At 42.9% G+C, this 16026-nt stretch overlaps 1 protein-coding gene across 6 annotated transcripts in view; it reads left to right on the plus strand.

The window, feature by feature from the left end:
* ASB2 (ankyrin repeat and SOCS box containing 2) overlaps positions 1 to 16026 on the plus strand; it is a 94210-nt gene that overhangs the window by 31953 nt on the left and 46231 nt on the right. For 3 of the 6 annotated variants that reach the window (XR_010389332.1, XR_010389329.1, XR_010389333.1), the window contains one exon: positions 7978 to 9145. The exons of 1 other annotated variant lie outside the window; for it this stretch is intronic. The gene's annotated coding sequence lies outside the window, so the exon portion shown is untranslated. Of the gene's footprint in view, positions 1 to 804; positions 951 to 1198; positions 1309 to 7977; positions 9146 to 16026 lie in introns of those variants that run through there. 2 more of the 6 variants (XR_010389331.1, XR_010389330.1) reach the window with 2 other exon arrangements.

The raw sequence follows: 16026 nt of genomic DNA on the forward strand, positions 1-16026 counted from the left end.
GGCTTTGTCCACAGTCATAAACATGGGAGGTGAAACCCAGGCAGGCAGTCTTGTGCAAGGATGTTCAAGAGAAAAGATGGGGCTACAGGAGGAGGGTGGAAGAGGAGCCAGAATGAGGTACTCGGTCACTGTAAATGCTGTTTTTAAGTCCTAGTGAAGCTGATAATGTAAGTTACCCAGGGTAAATGAACCCTTGCAGAGCTTTGGTGTGCTGGCTGTCCCTTTGGAGGTAGAGCACATTGCTCCTGAGCTCACTGATCTGGACAGAATTGCTGGGGTCATATTTTCATATGGATGAACTGTTTTTGAGCCATTTCTCTGACACATTAGGCAACAAAATTGCTTGCCTTCCCCAGCTCTTTAAAAATGTTCTTATTTTCTTCTTTAAAAGACTCCTGCGGTACAGCTTAGGTTGTCTTTGGTTGTTCTGGCTTTGTCCTGGGTTGGTTGTGCAGTAGGTTGGTTTTTTTTTTTTTTTTTTTTTTTTTTTTTTTTTTTTTTTTTGTTATAAGGGGCGTGCTTCTTAAAGGTTTCTAATCTGTGGACTGAGCCTTGATCAAACATTTATGAAACAGTATCACCTTTCAAATACTATTGAATTGAGCCCTCAACACCACTTAAAGACTGAAGAGAAATTTCACATGCATTGACAAGTATGAAAACAGGATGAACTGATTTAACCTAGGCCCTCCCAGAAGGGGGAGGTGAACAAAGGAAAAAGGATCTTAAGATCTTTTCATTCTTGTTCTTATGCCTTAACCATACCAAAGGCTGCTTTTTTTTTTTTTTTTTTTTTTTTTTGAGGTGGGGAGAGAGAGAGAGAACTGTGTCTCAACTTCTGAATCTCTGGATTACTCAAGAAATCCAGTCCAGTTTGGATAAGGGCTGAGGAAAAAAAACACGTACTCACAGTAAGGCATTACCTGAAGGTTTCTCCTAGGGAAACTGTGGTAAGAGATTGTTTGATCTGCTGTATTTTCCTATAGGTTGGACAGGTGATCTGAGACTGAAGGGAGGTGGTGTTTCCCATAAGGAGCAAAGACCACTGTCACTGAAGCCTTGTTCATGGCCTGTCCCAGAACTGAGCAGGACTTACTGTTTCTTTTTAAAATGCTCCAACATGGGGATAGTGTATTCATCTCTTACCAATGACATGGTGATTATAAATGAGAGTTTGAGGCTCTTTCCCTCTCCACAGGTTGAGAGGGTCCAAGCCACCCCCTGATAATGCCCTACACAAGAGTGAGGCAAAGGCAGTCCCAAACCCTCCTAAGGCAGTTGGCCAGGGAGGAGCTCAAGATTTACAAGGTGAGGAAGGAGTGGGGTCTGTGTTATGGTGGTGGGACGTTTCAGAGATCACGTCTTGGTGGAGAGGAATCTATTCCTGGGGCCTGGGCCCTGGGGCTGAGCTCCACCTGGCAGCTGAGGGCAACAGTGCTAGCTCTCACCACTTGCCTACATGTCCTAAATCATAAGGTACCTGCCACCACTGCTACTTCTTGTTGAGTTTGGCTACAAACACAGTATTCAACTGCTATTCCATGGGACTTTTACTAGCTTGTTAATTCTTTGTGACTCATGGAGGACTGGCCTTGAGGAGGGGTTTGATGTCAGAGCTATTAAAAATGATGTTGCCTTTGGACTGAGACAAAAGGCAAAAGTTTGAAGCTGGATCTAAAGGAACTTGATGCTACCTGCAATGAGTGCTTCTAGCTTCATCAGCTTGTGACTCACTTAGGAGTGTCTAATTCAGTGACCCTTAGGAGAAAAACCTGAGTAACTAGCTCTCCTGTTTCGAATGGTATGAGGGAGAAATCATAGCCTTGGTTCACTATAGCCTGGTGTGAAGAAGTGTGAGATCATTCCTTTCCAATTTGGTAGTGTTTTCCTTGCTCTGGTGTAGAGATTTGGCCACCTACAGGACAGCTGTGAACTGAACATGCTGTTACGACATTGGAAATTTTGGCCAAGATGTTCCCCAGGCACAAGTCAGCAGAGCCCGTCTTTTACAAGTAATGAATTGTCTCTCATATAGAGCGACAGACACAGTGCTGACACAATGCATCGTGATTATAAGTGTGCATGGTCCTGACCATTACCAAAGTACGGCCGTGGTCTTGTGGGATCCGCGATGTTGGGTCCGTGTCCTGCCCTTTCTTGCTCCTCCTGTCATGCTCCTGTTCACATCATCTAGTCCCATAGGGCCTCTGCTCCTGATGCCCTCCTCCACCTCTGTCCCTCCCAGAGCAGTATTGCCACTGTAGAGGGAGTGCAGGGAGGATGGGTGAAGGAGGACTCCCCCTCTCCACCTTTGGCTGCTGGAGATGTCTATGCTGCCAGGTGGCTCTCAGCCCTTGAGTTGTGGGCTGGAGAAGGGGGCTCTGGACACTGAACAGAAGTGGATAGGGACCAGACTCAGCACAGTGTTGTTTGGTAACCTCAAGGTTCAAGAGAAGTTTCCAGTGACTAGTGTAAACCCCCTCGAACAAGTTGAGTTGGATAGAGCAAGGAGCTAGCGGGGTAGAACAAGAGTCGAATTCCTCTATATTTCACTGACTTCACATTCAAAAGCTTCTAAAATATTGTGATATGGTTTTGGTGCTGTGGATGATTCAAATAGTATCACTCATCGCAGTTGCCACTGTGACCGAGTGTGTATTACTCTACCCATTTTATAACCCCTTCATTCTCCCAAAGAAGAGTGAGCTAAAATGAGTAATTCCACACTAATTTCAAAGTAGGTGTCCTGAATCAAAGTACACCTAATTGTAGATCAATCTTACTCATCTGTGGCATAATCAGTGTAACGACAATGGTTTTTATTATTAGTGTGTTTCTGTTGTGCAGCAATTGCAGTTATTATTGCCAAGTGTGGGTACACAGGGAAAATAAATGAAAAACAGCATTAGAAGAAGAATTAGTTAAGGAAAACCAGGTAGGCTGATGTTAAAGTTTCCAATTTTAATCTGTTGAAATATCAGTACATTAATTTAAAATAGTGTCCTATGGATGCTTTCCCCTTATTTCTTACCAGGTTGTATTATTCTACCACTGTCTGCTGGTAGTTGGCTTTGTGACTTCTTGCTAGTTTCTTGCACTGAGTTTGGTCTCAAAAACTAGGCTTCAACTTTCCACATTGATTGGACTGTGTCACTAACTGTACAATTTGCATTTTTTCAGAACTGAATTCCTAGCAATGAAAAGGAGAGCGTTCTTCTGCAGGAAATCAATACTTGCCTCAAGTCCCATCCTAACCTTTGGGATTTGAGTCTACAGTTCTGCTCTCCTCAGCCTATGCCCCCATCATAGTCTAGTACAGTGGGTACAGGGCTATATTCTACCTTTTTGGCACACTGCATAGCCAGGAATGTGGAGACAGTGGCTCAGAAAAAAAGCGCAAAAGGGAGTCTGATTCTGTACCCCCAAAGCTAGTCTTGGGCAATACTGAGATTAATGATTAAAAATTCCTACCCTTAAAATTTCCTAACTTCACTATAAAACACGCATGGACTCAGACTATTTCCATGGTCTGGATTTTGAGACTCTAAGGTGAACTGATTTCCTTCTTCCTCTTTACTTTTTGCAAGGTAAAATAATTTGTCTTGTCTCAAAAGGGCTGGATTTCAACTAAAGACTGAGAGTTTAGGCTGGATTCTGAGTCAGACCCCAAGCTCTGACAGCTCGGGAACCGTCTTTGGACTCTCTTCTTGGCCCTTTCCATGGCTCCACCTCTGATCAGTGACTTCCCAGTGCCTCTATTATCTCTCTGTGGTGGAATGGGATTATCCTGCTAACCCACTTTAATACAGGGCTTTGGGAGAGACTGGAGCAAGAACTTCAAATATTGCTGGAAAAAGCTTTGCAGTTCTCACTTTCTAGAAATGTCCATATATAGCTGAACTGAAGCAGTCTCCAAATGGATTTATTTATACTAGCAGACTGTGTGCTCTATGGCTTTCTCCAATGATACTCTGCTCCACAGGTTTACATTCCCAGGGGATGAATCCTGAAAAGAATAATTTTGAAGAACATATTCTGATATATCTCAGCCAAGAACTACAAATTTCCCTGTCCTGGCTTTATTTGTTGTCAGATCAAGTAAAAGAGTCTAATCTACCGACATTAGTGTTACAGGATGGCAGCAAGATGAGACTAGCATTGCTTTGTGCAGTGTGTATGTTGCACATGCATATGTGCATATGGTGATGATGATATATAGCTCTTTTGTAGCTCCCTACCTCCCAGTATGTCAGTTGTATTCTCTGAAAGTTAATTACATGGTACAGAAAACATGAGAAGTGTAGAAACATTGTCCTTTGTGGGGAGACTGAAGCATGGCATATTATGTGACTTTTTCAGTCTTTTGGTAACTCACTGGTAGACCTGAGATACAGCGTGGACCTGCTTGTTCCCAGGTCTTTGTTTGGAGTGCTAGCCATTGCCCACTGCTGTGATAATGTTGATCTGATCATATAGTGCCAGTCTACATGTTACTGCATTTGCCAGTGTGCTTGGTGAGCTGAGTTGAACAGGAGAGTAAATGGGATTTTAGCTGTCCATAAAAGTCTGTGTTACTTGAGGAGTGCCATAAAGGTGCCATGTGAGAAGTGTGTTAGTTACTTACCTGCATCATGTCCAGTTTTGATACCAGTCCCAACTCCCACAAGGGCCTGTAATGCTGCATGTGACACTGCTCTCTCTGCCAGGCTGGCAGTGGCTAACAGCAAACTGTGTTGGTTTTGGCTCTGAAAAGGCATAAAAGCCCAGAGTGGACTTTTCCCCCTCACAGTGAGTCTATAATTGCCAAGTTCTCTGAAAAGTCCATACCTCTCAAGGTGACAGAACCAGGCTTTAGCCCAGTACAAATCCTATTGGGAGATCCAGTTTCTCTTTTGGGATCTTCCCAATTACACTGCTGCTTTTGTCCATGTCCCCATTTCCTCCCTGTGATCCTGGCTGGCCTCTGCAACCCAAGCTTCCTTACTTCACACACTTGTACATGCAACATGTTAAACCTCTGAATACAGGAAATATTAAACCAGTTGCTGGCTTCTACCTGCTATCCTCTCTGCTCCAACTACAGTCGGTCGGTCCTGATATACAGTCCTTTCTGCGCTCTTCTCTATGGGGCTTGTAGAGGGAAGTAGCTCCAGATATGTAGTTTTCCATTAACTGTCTCAGAGAGGCAGAAAGGAAAGATGGGAGAGGGAGAAGGAAGAAATGGTACAACCTGAAAATAGGGAAACTGAATTAAGGAGGGAAAGCTGGAAGGAAATTAGGGAGAAGAAGAGATGGTGAAAGTCTTGTGAGAGGAGTGGGAAAATGGAGTAATAAGAAGAGAGAATTCAAGAGAGGGAAAACGGGTAGTAACCTATATATGGTTGGGAAAGGAAGAGGAAAAAGTGTCTAGAGGCCAGTGAAAGAATCAGTCCAAGTCTTTGCTAGGGGATGGATTTGAAGGAAGAATATTGTGTCAGAGGCCTTGTCTAAATTGGAAATACCAGCCAATCACTGACCACATCTTTAAAAAAAAAACAAAAAAAAAAACAGTGCAAGTCCTGGGTATTGAGAGGAAAAGTCACCATTTTCACTGGGCAAGAATATAGTAACAAGATATTGGGCTGTAATGGGATTAAACTGGCTACCTTTGGGGCAAATCCTCAGGCTGGACATGGCCATAACCTGCTCCAAGAAAGAGCTGAAGATTTTTCATGGAGAAGTAGTTAGACTAAATTTCAAAGTAGTGCCTTTTAAAAGAGTGAGTTGTTTGAGAAGGTAGGACTGCATCTTGTGCTCCTTCCTCAGTACTTTACAGAGTCATTACTTACCCAAAACTCCAGGGATTTCAGCAAAGAATTTTAGTTTCACAGTATTAAACAAACTCAGTGAAAACAAGTGTTATGTATGAGAAACAAACCAAGGAGAGAAATATGTTTTGTGGCTTAGGACAAGCTGGCAAATTCTGTGGATTTTTTTGTTTCTGATAGAATCAGTGGCAGCTCTTACTTCTTTTCAGTGAAAACAAGGCCTGAACCTCCATGACCTCACTTGTGCTCTAGTTTACCCTGGTGATTCATATTACTGTGAGTCCGGCTGTTTGGAAGCATCACTGCCACGCATTCCCGGTACCTTGGGTTTAGACTCTACCAGCCTGGCCAAAAAAAATATTGGTATTGTGTTTTATGTGTCAAAAAAAAAAAGGACAGATTAGGACTTACACTGACAATGTCGTGGAAGATGTTAGCGATGAACTATGGTTAGCATGATGCTAAAAACTCACAGGATTTGCATTAAAAAGATGCATTCCTGTGCCTTATCCAGAAGGATGGCAGAAAGAGCCCACTTACCTGATATCTAAAATGACCTTTCTCCTGGGTTAGTTCCAGCTGTTTATTTTTCTCCTGTAATCTGTTGTACTTCATCTGAAGCTCAGAAAGTTCATTCATCAGCATCTGGACAAATAGAAAGCAGAAAGTTTGTGCAAAGCTGTGCTTCTCACTTCCAGAAAGAAGGACAGCTGTAATGGCTTCCAGCTGCAAAATGGCTTTTCAAGTCTTTGCAAGTGTCTTTGCAAATTTACCAGGACTCATGCTTTCCCTGCTTCTGGGGTTGTTCCAGCACAAGCACAAGCTAGACTTCTCCACGAACGTTGAGACTCTGTGATGGGCTTTGCAGCCCCTCGCTCTGGGTTTGTTAGGCCACATTCTTCTCATTTATGCTGAGGTAACTCAGGCAACTCTAGTAACGCTACTCAGTGAGTGCTGAGCAGAAAAGATGGTAAGAGGCACCTTGAAGAATGCCTCCAAGGTGCAGTGCATCCTGGTGGGTGCCTCTTGAGCCTTCTTGGGCAATGATCTGGAGAATCAGATCCAGTTTGATCTAAGGAGACAGGCTTTTGTGGGACTGCTTTCTCCTCTCAGTAAGGACACTGTTTCTCCCTTTATCTCGTTTAAATTAGTTATTTGTTATTTTAATTAAAATATTGGGAGAAACCAGCTTCAGTAGGAACATTTTATAAACATGGCTCAAAATTAAACTTCAGTCACTAGAACTGTGTATCACTACAACCTGTATTGCACTTGGTCCCCTTCCAGGAACCCACTTGATATCCATGGGAGATTTCCAGCAGGGAGGGAATCGAATGGCCACTGCCACTACTCTTTTGACAACAGGAATTTTTCGAGCATGTTTAAATGAGGGGCTATATTTTATATTTATGATCAGCAATAATTGGAGAAACTTTCTCCTCTTCAGCTGTTATATATGAATCTTACTCTAAGGCTTTCTTGCAAGAGAATGGCATTCAGCACCACAAAGAATTTGATTTTTAGGTAGTGTAACTCTCTTGGCCTAAATACTGCCCTATAAACTATAAATAACGTGCTTAATAACATTACAATTTTTGTGATATCATGTTCCCATAGCAAGGCTTCAAGGTCATGCTGGCTTTTTTTTGTAGTCATCTGACAGGATGACTAGATTATTTATCAAGTTCTGGTTTGTAGCTGGGTGAGTCTCATGCTTCCTGATGATAGCTCTTACCATAGAGTCCTCAACATATTCCAAATAATCTGTAGAAGGACACAAGGAAGGTGGCTCACAAAGTGGATACAGATGCAACCTACCACCTATCACATATTATTGTCTTGCATGTTATGGGCCTAATCCTGCTAATGTACAGATTTACTCCTGAAGGATATGTTATTCTGATAGCTCATGGACCTCTGAAGAAGTACCTGCACCATACCAAATCTGTGAAGGACTAAGACATCTGCATGACAAGCTAATCTCACTGTTGTGGAAAATGATTCAAGATGTTAGTTAAGAGCACTCGTATCTCAGCACTCAGCTTGTTCCCCTCTACCATAGCTTAGTAATAATGAATTTCAAAAATAGAAATTGGGAGTTCTTTTTGCTTTCAACACAGTTTTTTAACACGGGAGCTTCACATTTTCATGTTTTTTCTTTTTCCTGCAGCTTTGAAGAGGCTTGAAACAGATTGCTTAGAAAAAATACAAAAGAATCCCATGCTTCCCCACTACCTCAAGAGTGGAGACTGCTACCTAATCTGCTGAGTCCAAACCATCAGCTAGTATGATATGTGAGAAAATTATGGAAAGTGCCTCTGCTGGTGGATCTCACAAAAGGCAAACAACCCTGTTTATCTCAAAGAACATGGAAAGATAAGAAAACAAGACAGCTGAAGTGATTTCATTTCAAGATTTTGTCATGGGTATGTTGGACTTCATACCTCTACAACTGAGGACATTAAGCTTCCACACCCATAACTTTTTTCATTGAGCAAGGTACTCATAGTGTAAAATAATGAATGGAGAATGAGGATAGCCAGAGTCTGAGGTGACACAAAGAGGAAATTAATCTAGTGTAAGATTTTATACCAAAGAGTGAAGAAGTTTTTCAAGAGTTTGGTTTAAAAAAAAAAAAAAAAAAAAGTCTGTGTGGGGGATCTGTCCTTCAAGCAGATTTGACCCCATCGTGAAAGAAAATCAGTGACTTTTCATGGCTCAAGGTCTAAATGTTGCCAAGAGATAAACTATTTTAGGCTTAACACCTGACGAGGTGTTAAATAGCTCTTAGTGATAAACCCTTTAGTGCAGAATTATCACTTCAGATTGAGACAGGACTAAACAATCAAGACCTGGAATGCTTAAAATGGTTCAGATAGGCTTAAGACCCACTTAAGAAAGTGTATTTATTGTATCTTCTGTAAGGAACATGTAAATCAGCAGGATTAGAGACTTTAGAAATGTAATCAATTACACAACCAGGTCCTTTACCTCTATGCAAATAACACGTCAGTAAATTTACTTCAACTCACCTAAGCATTTAAATAGAACACTGGAAAAACAAATGGGTTTATGTATACCAAATACCTCTTCTGCGAGCTGTGTCTATGTTTTACAGCCTTCACTGGGTGGTGGCCCCCTGGTTCTAACACAAATATTCACTTGACCCCAGTATATTTATTAAAAAAGCAAGAGAAAAAAGCATCAAAGCTTGTTGGACTGACTTGCTTGTTTGGAGAAGCTGACAGAGCATACTTGGCCTTAGACACGTCGGGGGGGAGTCAGAGAGCAGGACTGTATTCATTTTATAGTGTAATAAATGTTTCAACATATCACAACCCTCTTGGTTGCCTTTCATGATGCTATGGGGGTCACAACCAATTTGCTGAAAAACGCTGAGCTATAAAACAGGCCAGAGTCTCTCCTACTGCAACTCTAATCCCCTAATAAGTAGAGAGAAACAGGCTGTCACTCACAAGAGGGTGGATGCCCAAGTTCAGGGCTGTCTACCATCACGCTGTTTCCGTGTGAGCATGTGCTCTGGTGCTGTTTAGGGCAAGTGCCACAATCGCCTGGAGGGAGATAACCTCCAAACCTAAGCGCTGTGGGCTGAAGTTGTGTCATCTGGAGAGAGAAGAGCTAATAAGGCCAATGGGCTACAACTCGTCCAGGCAGGTTTCTCAGGGCTGGTGCTACCTAGGCGTGGTGTGGTTGTGTGGAGTCCAAAGCACAGCAGTGATGCAAACAGGCCAGTGATGCAAATAGGAAGCAAGTGGGGCATGAGGCTCAGAAGGCTCATACCCACTTTCAGTCCGGTCTGTACTTGCAGTGGTGTTGTGGCAGGAGCCGTGCAAGCATCACTACCCCATTCCTCAGGTACAGTAGCCCTGTTAACTGCAGTACGTGACCCGAGTCTGGCAGATCTAGGAGCTCCCTGTACAAGAGGCCCATCTTAGACCCTTCCTTCAACAGCAGAAAAGCTGAACAAGGTCTTGAAACCTTCCAGCAGCATAGCATTTTGGCCCAAACCCGTTCCTGAATGGACAATGTCATCAAATTGCTCCAATACTGGGCAACTGCATTTTCCCATCCCGGCTTATTTTGTTCGCAGGCACAGATTTACAGGTAAGTTTAAGAGGATTTTAGTCTCTTGCATTGGTATCAGCTAATGAAGTGTATTTTTTCTGGTTCACAGCCATGCGGATATGCAGACCTCACAGTCAAATTGGGCTGGAGCTACGCTATAAAAGGGGTCTCTCTACCTCATCCTGTGTCTAGAGCTTGGCATTGCTGACTAGACATACAGGCTTAGCCTGGGAAAGTGGGTTTGACTCATTCTCTGCTGTCCCCCAGGCAGGTCAGCATCTGCCTCTGTGGAGAGGTGTGTTGGGGCTGTAGCAGACAGATATTTGGAGGCATGCTTATTGCTGGTGGCTGTGTTTACTGGCCCAAGGCTCAGGAGCAGAGGGAGTCAGTGATGGTTGCTGTTACTACAGCAAAAGAGCCAGCAGATGCATTAGAGTAACACTTCCTGTCAGGCAACTTGTCAGTGGTTTTCAGTAGGAAATCCTCATATACTTTATAGTTAGCAACTTTCTTCTCTAGCTTTTGCTGCCTGCAAAGAAAATGAAGAAATAAACCAGGGTATTTTAAGTGACTTAGTTCAAACAAATGAGAATGAAATATATTGTTAAAAGGATCCTTCAGTGTCGGAGGTGCTTTTAGTCATGTTCTGCCACACAAAGGATTTCCATGATGTTTGCAGACTGTGTAAAAATGAGTATTCTTTGAGGGACAAATCTGGTAGTGCTCAGACAGCTTAGCCTCCTCCCAATGGCCTCCTGTAATAATAATAATTATTATTATTCTATTATTATGTAGGAGAAGGATTTCCAGTATAGGAAGAGAAATATTAATGTCTTGTGATACTAGGCATTAATGAAATCTCATTCCAAATGTTGTGTGTAATGTTCACAAAAGGGGAACTCAGACCAGACAGGTGCAGGGAAGGATGGCTAAGTAGAGCAGGGGAACTGAGAGCTTGTCTGGGCACTAGAGGAACTTAGCTGGCTTAACACTAGCAAGAAAGTATCCAAGAGTGGATACCATTGCTTTCTATAAATAAAGCAAGGGCATAACACCAGGGAGAAAGAAGAGCAAGTTAAGCTGAAGGACAGAGTTGGCAGCAAAAGAAATAAAGGGCCATGAATCAGTTAGGAGAACGTTTCTAATTAGAGGAGAGAGGTCCTGAACAATACATCACTGGATGTAGTCGGAGCCAGGGGCTAGAGCCGTGTTGGACACCATCCCTTTGTGCACCATCACTGCAAACTGTAGCTTCTTGTATGCCCTCTAATGCTGGAGGTGCCTAGATCACATAGCACTGTCCTTGAAAGTCTCCTAGGCACTGCGAGATCTGCTTCCTCATGTGCCCTGCACTGCTCTGGCTGAGCAGCTTCACACTTCTACTCACACCTCAGCCCCCTCAGAAGTGGCTGATGCCAGCCGAGACCCCTGAGGGTCAAACCAGGAGGGCATGTTGCAGTGGGTTGTCAGGACTGAACCCTTAGCAATATTCATCAAGAGCCGCTTCATTTTAAACATGGCTAGAGGAGGTGGAGGCACTGCTCCACCACCCACGCTTGTTTGTAGTATCTTTATTAACAGCCAGTCTACGTAATGGTGGCTACTGCAGTTCTCCAGGAGCTCGAAGACCTGAGACTGTCTCCATTTTAGCTTATTGCAGTTCTCGGGTCACCAGGTTGCCTCTGCCAATCCCTACTGATTGTAGAAGAAATCTGAGCCCCCAAATCTCTAGTCCCCTTTGGTTCCCGGTGCCTACAAATCAGGATTTGCATTGCCTAACTCAGCAGTGCTGCAGCCCTATACTGTGTCTAGCCCAGTCTTCCTCACTCATTTTAGATGGGTTTTGACATATGCTGAATAGGATTTACATATACTGTTTATTAACAGCAGGGGACAAGATTTAAAGACACAGTGGGTCCCTTTTAGAACCCTGCTGCTATTATTAGTACCATACTAGCATGCTAATGTGTTTTATTAAGTGAATAATTGGAGCAAGGGAAGCAAAATGAGGTCAGGTAAAATAGAAACAGCAGCTGTCTGTCAATCGTGGTTGAAGAGGTTCCCCGAGCTGTCTGTCACATACCTGACTCATTTTTTAAAGCTCTGCCACTGGTTTATTTCTCTCTCTCTCTCTCTCTCTCATTTCATTCAGTTCTATTTCTGCTTGGTACTTTTGGATTGATTGTCTCCTCTTCACTTCACTATCCTTAAAAAACTTCTCAAACTTAAGAATTTGATCCCTGTTCTGGCAAAAAAGGAAAAAAAAATGATGTATATAATAGGCAGATGAGACACCCTAGTAGGGCACTTGGATAAACTGGAAAACAGATTAGCTTTACCCTGGATATTAGTTTCCAGCAGACCTACGAAGTCCCAAACAGTGTCCACATTGAGCATAGAGCATGGGGAAAGATGCCTATGCAATAACGGGCCCCAGTGTCATTGCTGAATCCAGTCCCAAGAACTTTACAGCCCAAGCAGAAAGTTTGGCTTCAGTCTACGGAGGCTGCAGCACTGACTCACAGGTCATGGTAAAATATGAAAATCACTCCTGCCACTGTATGCAGGATGTGTACTTATGAGAAAGAGTGAGAGAGTGCACGCTACTCCCACTAGAAGAAAGACTGTCATCTGCAGCTCTCTCTTTGCTCCAGTGGACTCTGCCTGCTGCTCAAATGCCCCACTGATTGCACCATGCACAAAAGTGCAAATGCTCCACGTGAACAGCCAGAACAGAGTCACTAAGGGCTGAACCAGGACTAGGACCAGTCACCAGGGCTCTGCTCTCATAGCACAGAGCGAGAAGGATGCTCACATCTTGTTGCTTGGCAGCTAGCTCTGCTCTCTGCTAGGACACAGCTTCCATTCACTCTTTAATTTCTTGCGTTTTGACAATAAGCTCTGTTGTGACACGATCAACTTTGACTTCTCTCTTTAGAAGCAGAGTCTTCCGGAACACGTTTGTGCTGCTTCCCAGAGTCTTGCTGGGGTCCTACCAAGGGAACTGGCTTTTCAAGTCAGAAAAGGTGTACAGCAAATCCCCTTGAGCTTCCATAAAGTCAAGTCAGAATACAGTAATCTTCATCTTAAAGCTGGGTGAGTTCCCCCCCATTTACCACCACAGTACAGACATACATTTTAAGTGGTCATCCCAAAACAGAAGAGGAGTGTGATAGTTTTAAGACAAGCTTCTCATATTGTCAAAGTAAACCATGAAACTTCCTTGGGCTGTGCTAAGAATCATCCATGACCCAGGGCTCCCATCCTGTCACAGCTCCCCAGAAGCAAAAGCTGGGGAAAAGACCCTTCAATCGAGGTGCAGTTAAGCAGCAGTAAAGGAGATGATGGTTGTCTGCGCTGTACCCACACTTCCATAACTTGTCAGGCTGGTGAGACAGTTCCAGGTAATGGTCAAAATGAGGCCAGGCAAAATAGAAACAGCATCTCTCGGAGTCACTGTCATCAGTGGAGCTGGCTGCAGAGCAGGAGGAGAGTCTTGCTGTGTTGGGCGCATTGGGAAATGTCCAAACTGCAACCAAATTTTACTCATTGCTGTCTGCAGTGCTTTTGGTGTGCACTGATTTAAATGAATAGTGAGTGATGAGTCCCTGGCTCATGTGAGATCAACTCAGTTAGATGTGGACTTAACCTCCAGAAAGATCTAATCTTGTGGGGGGATTTCAGTAGAATAAAGGTCAGCCTGCTTATCTTTATGCATTGAAAGGAGGTGGCAAAGTTAGAAGGTTAGTCATTTTTAAAGCTGATGAACAGAAATAAACTTCCAAGAGGCAGCACAGCCTGCCTAAGCTCTGCAGCACCCCAAGGAGGAACACCACTGTCTCTTGTTTCTGAGGGGAGTATAAGGTGATGAGACTGAGGAGCATCCTTAATGCCTACATACGTGGGATAAATATAGGCAAAAGAGAGTGCCGGGCAGGTGCTAAGGCACATCCTACTTACTGTACAAAGGAGTCAGGACCTGAGGTAGAAAGTGAAGCATGTCATTAACCAAACAGGCATTCTCCATAACCACAGATGCCCTTGTTGAAAACTTGGAACTGAGATTTATTTCCTTAACGCAGTATATTTTTCTTCTTTGGTTTCGTTCCTAGTTTGTTACCGTATTTTCATCATGAATAACTGCTTTTGCGTAGCTGTATGTATACCAAAGTGCACATTTTTTAATGTATAATTTTCTGTAAAGGAGGTGCCCGTATAAAAAGGTGGCTTGGCTCAAATTTGAACTGATAAATCTGCTGTTGAATCTACTGTTTACTGTGGCTTCCTGCACTCATGACATTGTCTTACCTCAGCCTTTGTTTGATACACAGTACTGAGGTAATTTTCCTGAAGAAGAGTGCCACACTCTCACTTCTCTAGGGGCCCGAACTTGGTTCCAAATGGTAACAGACAAATAGAAACATCTGATGTGAGCTTGGTTGACACGTGTACCGTACGCTGAGAGGGCAGTATTTAGTTTTAAGAGTTAAGAGGTTGCCCTCATTTAAGGAGAGAATGAAGTTCCCTGAGAATCTCTGATGCACATGTGAATAGGTAAAAAGATTTGCCCAACCTCACGGATGATGGGGGTGTAAATAAGACCTTCATCCTCTTCCTCCCTGGGAAAATACACCACAGTCAGTCAAGAGAAACATTTTTGTCAGTCTGGACCAGGACTGTACAATACAGGGAACGTTGTGCTCGCACCAAAGCATTACCCAAACCATGAGTTTCTTACCCAGTGTTCACTTGCTCCTGATCTAATGAAATGGCCTATGGCTTCAGCAGGCATTTTGTGTAAGGAAAGATTTCATGAACTGACCTGCTCTCTGTAAAGGTGCTTAAGAACAAAGTCATCCAAGGAAGTGCAGAAAATTCTGAATATCCTGCAGGACTGCCAACCTTTCTGGCCTCATACCCACAGCTTTGGAGAGTCAGGAGTGCAAGACTTCTCCCTCATTCCTTGGAGAGTGCAGGCTGGAGATGACCATTTCTTCTTCTCTTCCCTGGAGACTAGAGGAAGGGACTAACCAGATGTTAGTACTGTTGATGCTGTGTATCAGCCAAGCCACACAGTGTATAAATGTAGGTCTGCTTGGTAATCTTAATTTCAGACCAGGGCTCTCTCTGCTGGCTGCTGACAACACCAATATGGGACAAGGTGGTTGTGTCAGCCAAGAAATTACTGAATTGCCATGTTTTAAGAAGATCTACATTGCTTATTTGCCAGCAGAGATCAGGCAACAGCTTACATAAGGTTTCTTCTGATAATATTTATAGTTATTGATTTTTTGTTGAGATACAATTATTTACTTCTTTGGCCAAGTCATAAGCTCAGCAATGCTGATATAAATTGAAAGGGAAGCCATTGAATTCAGTGCTGTTATAATCATGTAAATTAGAGGAGCTGAGGGCAGGGTGCATCTCCTTTTCTCTCTTAGATTCGTCATCAAAATAGTAAATGCAGTGACAGTTTGAAAAGTTCTTTATGAATTTATGAATTGATGACAAGAGAAGTTTAATATTCTGATTTTTGTAATGCTTGGTTGCTTTCAAAAGCAATTGCACTACTTGGAAAATTTTACTGTATGATGCAAGGTCATTTGAGTGGGTTTTTTATTTTGACTTTTCTTTTAGATTTAAGATTAAGGTGAATGGAAATGAAACTGGAAATCTGATGTTTTTTATTAAGTTTTGCTTACTTAAGAAAGACTATGCTGCATGTTTACAAACAGGTCAAGAACTTTTTTCTGGAATTAGACCTCCTACAGGGAATATCAGCTTGCAATGATCAGAGTTTTTCCTAATACATTTCTTAACTCTGGTAAAGGTAATTATATGCGGTGCATTGTTATGGTATGTAATCACACAGCTCTGCTCGGTACTGCGTGATAGCAAAGATGAGAAAAGAGTAGAGACAAAGAAAAGAGTCACTTTCATTGTGTCGGCATCAGCACTTTCAATGCCAAGGGGATTTTGGTCTCTGTGTTTCCAGAGATGACTGTACTTTGAAATGTTATGTGTACAGAATGCATGGTTGTCTTTACATGTATGGGCAGGGCTTCCTGTGAGGACAGAGCGGCCTAAAAACAGTAAGAGAATATAAAACAGGCCTGTCCAGCTTCTTGAAAGT

The sequence above is a fragment of the Dromaius novaehollandiae genome, chromosome 5 (assembly GCF_036370855.1).
Source record: "Dromaius novaehollandiae isolate bDroNov1 chromosome 5, bDroNov1.hap1, whole genome shotgun sequence".
In the NCBI taxonomy this organism is placed as follows: domain Eukaryota; kingdom Metazoa; phylum Chordata; class Aves; order Casuariiformes; family Dromaiidae; genus Dromaius; species Dromaius novaehollandiae.